At 41.3% G+C, this 15,001-nt stretch overlaps 1 protein-coding gene across 2 annotated transcripts in view; it reads right to left on the bottom strand.

The window, feature by feature from the left end:
• Positions 1–15,001, bottom strand: part of NEBL (nebulette) — a 157,066-nt gene that overhangs the window by 108,587 nt on the left and 33,478 nt on the right. The window lies entirely within an intron of this gene.

The raw sequence follows: 15,001 nt of genomic DNA, 5'->3' as shown, positions 1-15,001 counted from the left end.
GAGCGAGCGAGCAGCCCAGGGGCATATTTACACCAGACAATACTGGAGCAAGGAAGTGTGGAATGCTCGCTAGTCCTTACTTCACTTGACCATCCGTGTGTGTGTGTTTGTGTGTGTGTGTGTGTGTGTGTGAAGCCCAGGGGCATATTTACACCAGAAAATACTGGAGCAAGGAAGTGCGGAACGCTCTCTAGTCCTTACTTCACTTGACCCTCCAAGCAGCAGAGAATGAGTGGGTGCTTGCCAGACAAGAGTCATTCTGGAGGTGTGATGCAGAGACCAGAGGAAAGCAGCTATATACTGTGACCCCTTAACTTCACTTATCATTCGCTGCCCTGCCATCTGCCCCTACCAGCTGCCACTGTATCCTGTCCTGCTTTCTGATGGTACTTTTAAGCATATGTTCTGGCCCTGAGCAGATGACTATTAGGTAGATCTGACAAAGGCTTCACAGAAAAGATGGATTTTGAGGTGGAAGCTCTGTCCTAAATTAAGAATAGTGGGACATACTACCCCTTAGACCAGTGGTGGCGAACCTATGGCACACGTGCCACAGAGGGCACACAGAGCCCTCTCTGTCAGCACGCAAGCCAAGTTGCCCCAGCAATGCCCCAGCAGCCGAGCATCGGAGAACAGCACACTTAGAGGCCATGCACATGCTTAGAAAGGAGTAATGGAGCCAGTTAATGATGTCACTAGCAGCAACTCATTAGCCGCGACTCCTCCAAGCTTTTGCGTGGCTGGTCAGTGCGCTGCCAAGGATATATATTTATTTGCTTGGATTGGCTATGAGTTGTTTTTTTCTAAACTAAAATCTCAGTTTTCAGGTTTTATTGTGTTAAGAATGGGCAGAAATGTTGAGCTGTGCAGAAAAAGCTACTCAAGGAAGGCTTTTTCAAAATCGTCCTATTTTCACTGAAACTTTAGCCCTCTATTAGGGTTAGGGGTGTGCACCAGGGTAGGGTTAGACCAGTGGTGGCGAACCTATGGCACGCTTGCCACAGTCGGCACGCAGAGCCCTGTCAGCACGCAAGCCACATCGTGCCAGCATCACCCCAGCAACCGTGCATCAGGTAACAGCGCACATAGGGGTCATGCGCATGCTCGGAAAGGAGTAGCAGTGCCAGGTGATGATGTCACGAGCCATGACTCATTAGCCACAACTCGTCGGTCAGTCCGCTGCCAAGGATGTATATATTGTTGGGCTGGCTGTGAGCTGTTTTTTCTGAACTAAAACCTCAGTTTTCGGGTTTTATTGCAGTGTGGGTTTTGGGTTGGAGTTTCGGCACTCGGTCTCTAAAAGGTTCGCCATCACTGCCTTAGATTGTCTTAAAGTGCTGAGCATGGCCCGCTGCCTAGTGTTTATTGCAGACAATGTTTCCCTCTTTAAAATCAGTAGCCTTTTCCATGTTTGAGCTGGCCAATTGCCCTGCTGTGCTCAATACAGGCACAGAGAAGCCTTCGCCCAAATAGTGGCATAACTGCTTCACGGGGGCACTCTAGTCTGGCAATCTCCTACTCAAGAGAATGACAGCCTTCTGGAAACTTCTCAGAGCTGAGTTCAATCAACTGGCATTCCCAGATTGGCACTAATGTCAAAGCTCCACTTAACTGTATTCTCATAAAACCCTTCAAAAGGTCACCTTGCAACTTCCTACTGCCAGCTGTGGAGGAGGGCGGGCTTTTGCTTCTTGGCACCAGTAGTAAATTCTTGGAGAGTCCATAAACTCCAGTTACCAAAGACACTTTATCTATGCCCCATTCTATCCCTTGAAGTCAAAGCAACTTCTAACGCATTCTACCACCACTACCCCAATTTCAACGTACAGAATACTGGATTGGCTGGACTAGGTCTGATACACCTTAAGTTTTATTATGGCTCAGACTTCAACAAATACCATACTTTTAAAGAACAAAGAGTCTTGTGGCACCTTAAAGACTAACCAATTTGTTCCTGCACAAGCTTTTATGCCCATGTCATCAGAATCAGTTGCATCATAGTCGACAAAAGCATGCCAGAATAAATCTGTTAATCTTTTAAGTGTCACAAGACAAGACTTTGCTGTTTTTGCTGCCTCAGAATAGCATGGCTAATGTCTAAAAATTGTTACCATTAAAGGGGCTCCTTTGCAAGTCTGCCTGGTTATCCTGATGTTCCTTTCTGTGAGCAGATCTTAAAGAAATCTCTGCATAACATTCCTCAGGTGCCAGGCTTAGAAATCAGCAGTGCATGGATTATTGTTAAATTATGGTAAGATTTTGGAATTTCCAAAGAGTACCCAGATTACAGTTTTCCCAATAGCTATTCCATATTTTCTTGACTTAGATGTCGGGGATATCCATCTAGAGACAGAAATACCATTCTGCCTATTGCTGTTTTCACCCCATTGAGTTTCTGAATCTGACAATGAGTGGAATTTGGAGATGTGTGACCTTGTCAAATTTGGCAGTCTTATGACTCACTTTGTATAGATTTCTCTGCTCCCATTCTAAAGTAGGTTGTTTACATTTCCACATAAACTGCATCTTAATCTGCTAGAGGAATGAGTAAAGATTTGAGGAAATGATCAGTGTTCAAAACTGGTAATGCAGAGATAATTTTTATGAGCTGTTCTCATTGTTTGTTCATAAGAAAGAAACCAGGAAAAATATTTGGGAGGGGGAGATTATTTCCTATCATTATTTCTTTCTATTTCAAAGGCTGGTGCAATAAAATGATATACTGTAAGCTGGCAGGAACAGAAAATCAATCCATATACGTGGCTATATAAAAAGTCAAAAAGGACAGGCTGCTTTTCTAGGCTGAGATAACTTCAAAATAGCATCCATGTGCAATGAAACATCAGCTTCTTATTTTGCATAAAGCAATTCTCTGGTGCACTGGGTCCTCAAAACAGTTAATCACATCAAATATACAATCTCTTTCTACTTATGTTGGTAAGAATAGATTTATAGACCAGTACATGCCATTTATCTATGTATGCATCGTAAGGGTCCCCAAGGGACCGCCAGAGACTGAATATCCAAGTATTCAGTTTGTATGTGTATTTGGCTTTTTCAGAGTTCCAAGTTAATTCTATCAGTCTCCTTTTTCCAATTTAAATGCAATGAGGAACCCCTAGCAATAATATGAAATAATACAGAAATGCAGATATTTCATCCACATGATTCAATGTCTGGCCTAAATCAGCCTTCCCCAACCTGGTGCCCTCCAGGTGTGTTAAGCTCAGCTACCACCATCCAAAAGTAAGCATGATCAGTTCTGTGCCAGCTGATGTTGATGGGAGTTGTAGTCTAACACATCTGGAAGGATATCAGGCTCCAGAAGGTAAGTCAGAAAACTCAGTCATGTAGATTCCTGCCACCAAAACAAGTCATAAGAAGAGTATATGATTTGGAGACACCAGTGATTCTATCCACTTTGCTGGAAATAGGGTCTAAAGCACCAGAAGAAAATCCTACCCTGGTGACAAGAATAAGTGCTACTACAAGCATCCTGCATGGTGGAAGACACCTTGAAGAAGACAAGAAGGCAACCCTGGGGTGAGAGACCACCAGGCAGCTCATTCCAAAACAGGCTTCTTCTGTTCCTTGTCAATGAGCTCTCTCTCAGCCCTGCTGTACCAGGAACTTGCGTGGGTTTTCTTTCATATTAAAGGAATGACTCAACGACTGAGATAAGGTGGGGGCAGAACAGTGGAAGAAAATGAAGCTGTGAGCATTTTGTAAAAGGCCTGTGAACCTTCCCTTCTGACGCAGAAGGCTTCAGATACATTGTGCTGCCATAGTTCCCAACTATGGCAGGCAACAAGTCAGAGAAGAGACTCAAACTCTCAGCTCATAAGCCGTTAATGAAAAACGGACAAGCCAGTTGTTTTCATGTGTCAAGCACTAATGCTCCAAAAGAAAAAGAAAACCAACAAAATGTTCCATTTATTAAAAGTTCTTTCTTTTTAGACTCCCAGCCCACCTGATCTATAGAAATTTAAGCAGGCAACCCTTTTATAAAAAGTGAATATTGTTCTGTAATACTTTATTTTAACAACAGGTTAAAGTATTATTTTAGAATATATACTTTGCTCACTATATGCACGCAGACAAAAAAACAGTCTCTAGCAAATGCTCAGGCTTCAGCAAACCTAAGAAGACATAGAAACAAAGCAACAGCAAGTCAAAAGGTGCCTCCCAGGCGATCTAGTCTAACTTAGCTCCAGCCAGCTCAGCTCATGACAGGCCTACCATGTGCATGTCCAGCCTATCCTTGAACATCTTCACCAATGTGGTTTCAACCACCTCCCATGGAAGCCCATTCCATACCCTTTGGGGTCCTAACGGTCAGGAAGTACTTCCTGGCATTCAAATTGAACCTTGGTGACTTTGAAGACAGAGGCTTCAAAGTCACCATCAGCACCTTCTTACTTGCCCTGTTGTTTTAACACGTATGAAGTGTGAGCTTAAGAAAATGCTCTGGTTTGATCTGCAAGCACCTGACAGGATCCAAAGGGCTGCCAATTCCCCAAACACTAAAGCCATGTAGAGTTCTTTAAGCAAAAGAAGGATCAAATGTCCTGCCTGGAAACCTATACACAGCCAAGGTATAGTAAGTGCTCATGTTCAGACAAACAATATCCAAAAGGAAGCGAAACAAATACCTCCTTTGCTCTCTGCAGAGAAAATGTGTATGTTCAAATCTCATTTTAATAAGCAAAAATATGCATGAGCATCAAACAGCTCAAGCAGTTGCTAAGCTCTCACTTTGCTTCTCTCTTCTATGAGCAAGTGAACAACCCACGAAGCAACAGTTAACCATCGGAACTGGGAATGAAGGTCAATGGCTTCCAAACAAGCCTCGACACAGAGGACAGGGTATGGTTGCATATCCTAGCTTGCTCCAAAGGAATCAATCAGGTGGTTCTACTGCAAGAAGAAGTTATGACACAAGTGCGGCATCCAGGTTGCTTGCAAAGCAGGTGGTCCATGCACATCTCTGCCTTCTGTCCGTTTTAAAGACATACCCCACCATATAAAATAAGTAGCAGTGGTGAGTCCTCAAAGGGTTTCTACTGTTTTGGTCAGTAGTTCCTCTTGCAAGGAACCCAAGGCAGCTCACAAGGTTCCTTCCTCTCCATTTCATCCTAAGTATAACCCTGTGAGGTAGCTTAGGCTGCAAGGCATTGACTAGACCAATGTCATCCAGTAAGTTTCATGGCCCTGTAGAGACTAGAACCTGAATCTCCTGAGTTCCAGTTCTCCAGCTGCCACACCACATTGCCTCAGTGTCTCCTTTAACAAGCAATATAATTGTTTTCATTTTTGCAGAATCATCTATGGACCATTTCATCATACTGTATATTATTTCAGAATCAAGGCATTTTTAAAACATAGCATGCACTCTATTTAAGCAAACACATACAAACTGATATTTCATCTCAGACTGTCTATAATCATATAAAAACAACAAATGGTATTGTGACATCTCAAAGATGGGCAGATTTATTATGGGATAAGTTTTCACATACACCATCTGATGAAAGTGGTCAGTGCCCATGAAAACTTATGCCAAGCTAGATGCGTTAGTATTTGAGGTTCTGTCATTTAGTCTCAACAGGCAAACACAACTATCCCTCTGAAAATATACAGGAAATGATTCCACAATGGCAAACTGCAACTTCTGTAGTAGAAGTGTTAATTCCACAATTGTCACAGTTCTTCTTTCGAAGTGCAAAATCTGCACATAGTAAAAAAGACAATGATACGTTTATATCAAACAATTTATTCATCCACTGATAGTCTAATACTGTTTATATCAAACAATTTATTCATCCACTGATAGTCTAATACCTGTCCTTTTAATATTTCATTAAAGATGCATATAGATTGTGAAATCTCTCAATGTCCCTCAAGGACTCATGCAAACTGTTAATGCAGACAACAAGACAATGGTGACAACAAGAAAAAGAGGCTTAATTGACAGGGAGCTACTATCACCAATGAAAAAAAGCTTCATGCTGTAACTGGTTAAACCAGATTCCTTTCACTGGAAGGGAGATGAAGGTCTTTTGCTGTTGCAAGCCCTCCTGAAGGGTCCATGAAATCACTACAGTAAATTTTTGTTGTAACACCTAAATCCCATTCTTCAGGCTGAGATATAAACACCTTACAATTGAAAATGTAAACAAACAAGAATGACATTAAGAGCAGCTCTAAACACAGCCAAGCACCTTGCAAATAAAAAAGCCCTTCTTTTAATGCTCAAAGGATGAAATTGGCACCATATGAGCTTCCTACAGATTGTACATTCAGCATGTTGCTTCTCCCACCTGAATCTCTGTATTTTATTTCCTTTAAGTCTTGTTATAATATACAGGTGTTGAACCACTTTCAGCCCAGGGGCTTGTTTGCAGCTATCTTATCTGTTCCTTCTTGATTTTTGTCCAATTGTAATAGCAATTTTAATTTGTGATCACTTCATACATACCCCAGAAAACTCTTGTTAAGCAAAATTTGGATTATCTGTCATTCCAAAAAAGGAAAATATTTAACATGTATTTCTTTTCTCTATAAATCACAGGAGAAATTCTAAAGTCCTGGATAGACGGATGCTGCCCCTTGATCAAGAGGCAAGGTAAACCAGATTTTGTTATGTCATCCAATGCTGAAGACATAAAGGATCCTGAGAAGTGTTAGAAGGAAAATCTATTTAAACCTAAATAAAACACTAGAAAGCAGAAACTGCCCCACTGCAAAGTTTTCTTCTCCCTTTGAGCTTAGCTACAGTCCTCACAGTAGCTAAGATGGGAAAGTGAAACGGATTTTCCCACTACCAAGGTACTGTGGTGAACCTGCTTTAATTCAAGAGTTATTTTGGAAAGACAAAGTTGTAAATGAACCATTAACAGCTTCACAATACACCTCCTCCTGTTTTGTTGACATGGATCAATACAGCTGCCTGAATTTTTGGCTGCTCTTGAGAGGCATGGTTATGGGGACTGCCGTGATCAGTGCCCTGCACTTTAAAATGTACCACAACACCGCTGCTCATTCTCCTTCCTAGCATGTCTTGATCAAGGAGGAGGGGCAACCAGGAGTGACCAGGACATAGCAGCTGCCAGCTTCCTTGGCTGAGAAGAGAAAGCAGCTTCAAAGTCAGCATGCTATAGAAGGTTGGAAAGCATGCACAGACTGGGCTGTCCTCCACAGCAACAAAGGTATGGTGAGAAGCCAACTCTCTCTAAACTTGGTGGAAAGTGAAGAATGCACAAGAGACACATTAACTGCTTAAAGGCAATGTTATGCAATGGCGGCAGGTGCCAGCCCAGAACGTTCAGTGTATTTTCCTCTCCATTGTTGATTACAAAGAGCATAGATTCAGCAAAGCAATGTTTATGCTGGTCACAGTCGTGTATATCAGCTTTCTGTACACACTATATTCAGAACTGTATGCAAGAATGAATAAAAGGAAAAAGTATAAATATATCAACACTATATCCACAGAAACTCACTATGAAAGAGAACTCAAATAATACACAATTTTTAAAAAGAATTCTCAATATCAGAGAAAATTATTCATAATTCAGGGAGAGAAAAACAAACTCTGATCTTGGAGGTAGCAGTAGCAGAACAGGCCCTTTAAAGGGTTTCAAACTGAAATAGCCAGTTCTCAGTCACGGGTGTTAACAGTTACAGAATAATATATCCTCTGTCATAGATGGTAAATGAAAAAATCCTCTCTCCTTTGGCTTAGCAGTTCTTAATGCATGCATGTTTTCATGCACACTGATAAAGTAACCTTTCCTGTCCCTTGCTTGTAAATTTTAGACTGTGTGCCTTTAAAAGAAAGGTATACAGCACATTGTAAAGTGTTGCATGCTTTGATTAAATTGCATAAAATACTAATTTGATCCTTCCATATGTAAATAACTGATAATTTTTATGAAAGATAATTTAATATTGCAGTCTACTGCATGCACTTCCCTATCAGGCAGTGCTTCAAACATGAAGGTAGTTATTGGTGGCATTATAATTATATGGAAATAATATACTACTATGCACACATTTACAGTAAACCTCAATGGGTTTCATTTTTCCCTTAGCTAGGGTACCACCAACTACTATCCAACTGAACAGCATTCATTTGGCAGTTCTGGCAACATGGTCAGCAACGCTTTGGTCCATTAATTTTTCACAATGGTCAAAAGCCAATTCTGGTTTAAATTTGTTGCTACTGCTCATTTAACAACCGAGAAGTATTATTGTCAACCAAGCCAAGACCAGGCTTGCGGGGGGGCGAGGGGGGGGCAATTCCTGCAAAGAGCATAAAAACACCAATTGTAGAGGTGGGGGAAAAGAAAGCTCTCAGGAATTGCATTCTTAAGTGCAAACAATTTCAGATTCAGCCTCTTCATGCTGTTGCAAAATACCACATTTGCTCAAAAGCGTCCTTGGGAACAAACCCAGTGTGAAAGACACTTAGTTCAGGAAAATCTTACCTTGTACGCATAAACAGCTCTACAGCAGCCCATGGATTAATGGAAATGTATTCACCCTTGTGTTTGAGGCAACACAAAAAGCTATACCCAGGCAATTTCCAACTATGACTGGTACAGGCTCAACACAAGCAGTCATATACAATACAATAGCAGTACAGCTATTAGAAATCTAAGGTCAGTAGTACAAAGGTTTGCCTGGCAACCCAAAAGACAGTCAGGTACCCTGTGACTTGTCCCTCACCCCAACCCGTAATTTCTCCCATGAGCACCTGCCTGGAACCCCAGACACCTTTGTGCCAGGACTCCTCATTGCCTGAATCCCAACACCAACACCTTTCTGCAAATGGCCCACCGGGGTTGCCTGTTCCTGAGGGCAACCCCCTTTCCCACACTTAAAGACTGCCAAGTGGAACTAAGTTTCAGAGCCCTTCCCAACATGGAAATGCATTCACAAACTTGTTTTAATTTATGATTTTGCACCCTTGCACCCTATTCCTTTTTTAATCAAGATACCAATATCTCCCTCCTGTCAATAGTTTAATCAATTTCATCCTCCATGTTGATGCTTCCCTTGATACTGAGCACCCTTTCTTTAAAGGGTGCTTCATCATAAAATGGAGAAGAAATCTATGCAAATTTCCTATTAGTAGATATTCACTCCTGCACACTTACACAAGACTGATTCGGTCTATTTTTTAACTGCCAATATGAGACACTTCTATTTTTATAAGGAATGCCCCAGAGGTAGAGTTCTCTTCTTCTGGGATCAGAATCATGGTTGTCTCCACTGACAGCCCAGGTTCTCCCAGGCCTCCAGCCAGGGTGGCTACTTGGTTTTGCTTGTCTATGAGAGCATTAACTCCTCCTCAGAGGATGATTACTCACCTGTCATGCCTGAGCTGGAGGAATTAGGGAAATGGCACCCAGCACAAACTGGGGATTAAAACAAGGCACTTTGGCTTGTTTTGATCAAGCAAACTGGGTGAGTTTCTATACACTTAAAATGTAATCAGCTTTGATAAGTATTCTGTTTCCATAGTGATTACTTTACATTTCAATGGTCCTTGGTATAAAAAAAAATCCTTTGACAGAGGCAGTGATATGACAAACTGGTAGGATTTCAAGAAGGCTTACTATCTACGTAGCATTTTGAAAATTAAATCATTCTAGAAAGACAGAAGGGGTTTGGATGAGACTTTTTAACAAGTTTTTTTACACTTTTTTTGAGTGGCCCTTGTAGCTGTTCCTGTAGCAGCAGTTTGATCTGTTTAAATGATCAAGTGATGATAGTTAGCTCATTATATTAAAAGATTAATCTTTTTTTATTTGTGCATATTAATTTGGATCGGTTTCTTCTGGCCAGTTAACAAGCTTGTATGGTCCTCTTGAAACCAAGAATATGTGAATCAGAAGGCTGCTCACTACTGCCAACGCAGGATTCCCTCCACCCCACATCTGTTTCCCATCTAGTTCTTTGGTTTTCAAAAGAGATGCTCCCCTTTTCTTGACCTCGCAGTATCTCCTTCCACTGGAGATCATGGAGACTGAACTACAAATCCATTCATCCTTAACAAAATATGCCCAGGTCCAGGGAGGTTGGGATGCCTAATTCATAAGAAGAGACATGTTAGCTCAGATCAAGGGTGCATCTAAGATCCAGTTGCCAACATTTTGTCACACTGTAACATGACCAAGAAGCATGACGCAAAATGATGCTGGCATTCCCTCTTAAAGGTTGGGATTATCAAAGGCAGGAAGCACAATTAGCCACCCCGAGTGCATCCTTTTGCAAGGAGCAATTGAGAAAAGGCCAATGTTTGCTGTAAGAAGAAAATGAAATGTGTATTACCATAACATCTTTATTAGGCCAACTAAAACTTCACAAAAACATACAAGCTTTCAAGATCACCAAAAGTCTTCATAAGGCAAGAGCTTACATGAGGTGGGTTGGTAGGGAGGGGGGAAATAGACTAACTTGATGTTCAAGCATGAGGGTTGCATAATCAGATGCCTTATGGAAGATGAGAGTTTGCAGATAGACCTGATTTTGCAAGGTGACATGATGGGTCCAGTCCTCCTGCAACCACTGGGAATGCAAACGTAGTAGACAACTGTTGACTGCCCATTTTTGAACATATAACATCTGGCTCTACATTTGTGAGTGCAGGTGTGAGGGTGCAGTCTGTCCATCTCTGACACTGAATGGTCCAATACTTTCTCTCAGGAATATCACAGGAGAAGCAACATGTGTCTATGTGCAGAAATATGCAGCACTAGAATTAAGGTCTTTGCCAAATACAAGCATTCTCTCTCTGTATTTGCACACGCACACACACACTTGCCACACTGATTGGCATTTTGCTTGTGAACAGCTACACAGTACTCTGTAAAGAAATGTCACATTAATATGTTGCTTTCTTTTACAAACCAGAAAAGAAAGTCTGTCAGACCTAGCAATCTGGAGGCAATGTGGTTGCAGAACCAGGAGACAAGAAAGCCAACAACAGTGTTGGTTCCAGGTTTCTGGGGGTCCTTGGGCAAGGTACCGTCAGTGGGCCCCTCCCTCAGGTAGCCCACCTTCTTACCACCATTGTCATCACTCCTTCTGTCATTGCTGCCACTCAAAAATCCAGTGAGCAAATACGCTGCGGCATCCATGGCTTCTCTTCCTCACCACCTCCATTGCCAGAGTCAAAGGAAGAGGCAGGTAAACAAGAAGGCTACCGTGGTGAAGAGGAGGAGGGGCAACTCTAGGGGCTCTTCTCAGCAGACTGTAGCTGGGGGGGGGGGCAGACCCTTGGCAGGTGCCTAATTACGCCCACCTTGTTGACCTCGGCCCTAGTCAACAAGCAACCAGTCAGTGCCCAAGCAATGTTGGTCAGCCAGAGGAGGCAGGTGGCAATCAGCTACTTTATTAACAGAACAGTTTGCTCCTTGTATCACCAGAGTTCCATAGATCTGGTAGATATGATAATGCTCTATCTGGTTGGTGATGCTGAAGCACAGTGAATAACAGACCTGCAGCTCTCTGTCCCAGAAAGGCTCCTATATTGCAGTCTTGATTGTTTCATAGGTCACATGAACTCTGACTTCAGAGTCTGATGGAAATGTATGCTCAGGACAGATACCAGCTTTTGCTTAGGAGCTAAGACTGCAGGCTACCACTGTGGAAAACAAGCAGATTTACACTGTTTTAACACGAATAACATAGTGGGAGGGGATGCACACATGCTACACTTGTCATCTTGATCATTTCACATTAGTTAAATCTACATTAGTTTTTTAATAGTAAAACAATTCTTTAACAGAGAAGGAACTAAATACACATTTTGTACTGTGCACAGAAAAACACTAAATGATCTATGAACTATGTAATCCAAAAATGTTTCTTCTTGCCTTTATTTTAGAAGAAAGTAACCAATCTGGCACCTTAAATTCAATACTTAATTTTACTGCAATGTAAAGGAAACCTTTAAAAGAATGCTTCAAACTTGTACCTGTATTTATAGTAGCCTTCTTTTTATTATTATTAAAATACATCCTGGACACAAGGAAAATGAAGTCACTGTTACAGTGACAAAACAGAAATTGTTTCCTTTCACCAAGTCTATATAAAAATAATACTTTGCTGTTTTGAAAGGAGATGGTAAATTGCTAAGCAATGATAAGCAGCTGTAACCTTTCCTGCTGGAAGGGCGTTTCCTCCCCAGCAAAACAATTTAGGTCACAGGACACAATAATGACATTGACTCAATAGACTATTCATTTTTTAAAACAAGGTTTTCCTTTTGCTGTTTTCAAAACTGATTACTTTTGAAATTTTTCAAGACCTTTTTGTTTTTAGAATATATATAGTTTTTCAAGACCATTTTTGTTTTTAGAATATTTATAGTTACATTTATATTAGTTTTAGCAGGCTAGGTTTGGCTTCAGATCTTTAATTTATAAAGGTACAACTCAAAGGCATGCTAGGAATTGCAAGGAGGACTCAAGAATTCCAACACTCCCTGCTCTGAAATCCTTGAGGACTATGATTCTTTAAGCAAACACAGGCTTCAGCCAGCTTTCCACAACCTGGTGCCCTTCAGATGTTTTAGACTTTATATCCCATCATCCCTACCAGCATGACTAACATGATGTGCTATATAGTACAAAACATTCGATGGGCATAAGTTTGGGGAAAGCTACCTGAGAGATTCTGGTCTTTCCTAGTCTCCTCCAGATCAATAGTTTCTGTCTTTTATTGGACTTGGAAGTGGATGTCACCAGATGCTAAAGGCATGCGTGGGGTAGGATGCCCTCACTGTGCTTTTCAGTTCTTCATTGTGGGGCCAGATGGTTCTTCTCTCTCCCTTCTGAGTCAGGGCAGACCTCAAATAAGACTACCTGCTGACTGCATAATGCTGACTCCTGCATGCCTCAGTGATTAGCAGCTGAACTGGCTAACTGCTACAACAGAGAGAAGCATAACAATATGGAATGCTTTGCCTACAGTATTTAATCTGTGGTGACCGTTTCACATATGCAAGCCCAAGAACCTGTGGTTTGGAATCTTATGTATATTACTTCGTTCTTAGAACAGACCCTAGAAGACATGTGCTCTACCCTCACCGAGGGCAGTGTTGGGATTCTACCCGCCCCCCCCCCCAAACCCGCCCCTAGCTCCTCTATTTAAAAAGATCTCGGATAACAGCACTAAAATACCTCAGCCTGAGGACCACTCAAAGTCCGCTGTAAACCCCACTGCCAACTTTTCAACTACAGCATCCAGCAAGCTGAATGCCTTATATTATAAAACTTAATTGGCGACCTCTTTAAATATTAAGCTGAAAAAACATGATTTTGCAGTCAACTGATTAATAGACATGTGTGCACTGACCCTCAGGTTATGCAGTGTTCTCTCCCTGCAATTAAGGGAGGATTAATTTGATTTATTTTTTCTTGGCCTTGTGGGGCTTAGTCTTAGTGATAATGGTCAGTTTACAACTTTGGACAGGCCAGTAAAGATAGGATTATCAAGATGTCTGCAAGTTAAGCTCCCAAATCCTAATGGTTTTTAATGAGAGCTGGATGCTTAACTACTCTCCAGGTTTTCAAGTTCTCACATCGCCTGACTGGGTAGGCAATTAAGTTCAGTTCTGTTTGCTTCCAAGGTAACTATAAAGCTCTGTATGAAAACTGTTATTCTTCATGTAGTCAGTTCTTAACAGATGTGCACTTTGCTTGGTGTTCTACGACAAAGGTAAACAGAGACCAGGCTGAATATATTTTGCATTTTGATTGTTGTTTTAATTCTCTTTGAAGAGAAGGAGGACATTTTAAAAAATATATAAAAGCAACCACAACCTATAATAACATACCTTTATAATGGGAGGGAAAATTAATGATTGGAGAGACAACATCTTGTGCAAACTTTGCCCTTTTGTTCCAGCTCCCCTCTCTCTGTGTCTCATCCTGTTTCAAATTGCATCAAACTAAACATCTATATACATATAAAACAGTGAACACATCAAGAAACAATATATCTAGAAACTGAGGAAGAAAGGCAAGAAGTAGTGTTATTACTGCAAAATGAACTTGTTTACAAATGAGCTTTCTGTCGAGGGCTGTGTCTTGTCTCTTCAGGGCAGTCTGTCAAAGCCACATGCCAGAAGCCAACAGGGTTGGGGTGCTCCCAAATGAGCTCGTCTACTCAAGTGTACAAACCTGGACAAGCTTTCAAAAAGATGCACTTGTATCAAACTGTTTCGCTTGGGCAATAAGCTGCCTAGCAAAAGAGGACCCAATGACATACACACAGAGGCATACACAGTGTCTTTTTCAATAGCAGGGAAACTTACTAAGTACAATCAAGAATTTAAATGCACACTCATTATTTGAGGACTTTAAATTGGGAGCACATTTAGAGCATGCATGAGAAATGCAAATCCTTTAGCAGACATGGCGATGGCAGATCATGGAGAAATTACTTTCTTCAAGGAATGAATGCACTACATAAACAAGGCTATGCAAATACATGAGTATTCCAAATGGACCTTGGGTTACTTGGTGCAGGTAAGTACCTCTGCAGCAATAGCCGCTATGTAAACTATTAGAAATCCAACACACATACAACAAGCTGAACATGAAAATGAAGTTACAGTCAGGCTGGGCTGTCATATGATGCGCTGAACTCTCAAACTGGGAAACAGCCAATGCCAAACACATGTCCAGGGGCTCTGAGGTATATCACTGCTTGACAAGCCAACAAACATAAACACCATATAAGCAACATCCATGCCTACAAATTCACTGAGTTCTGCTCAGACATTATAAAGGGCAGCTACTGTCTCTGATAAGGAAGACCCATATTCCAGATCCCTATATATGCATATTCATAGATTTATCATTTTACAACAACCAACTTCTTCCAAAGCTAATGCTGTTTCCTAAGCTTAACACCATTTATCTATTATTATTTAATTGCATTTACATCCCACTCGTCTTTCTCTTGCAGGAAACTCAAAGCAGTT

Source organism: Varanus komodoensis, unplaced genomic scaffold, assembly GCF_004798865.1.
Source record: "Varanus komodoensis strain SLA01 unplaced genomic scaffold, ASM479886v1 scaffold15, whole genome shotgun sequence".
Lineage (NCBI taxonomy): Eukaryota > Metazoa > Chordata > Lepidosauria > Squamata > Varanidae > Varanus > Varanus komodoensis.
Note: the sequence above shows the minus strand (reverse complement) of the source record. Positions and strands in the feature narration are given on the sequence as shown.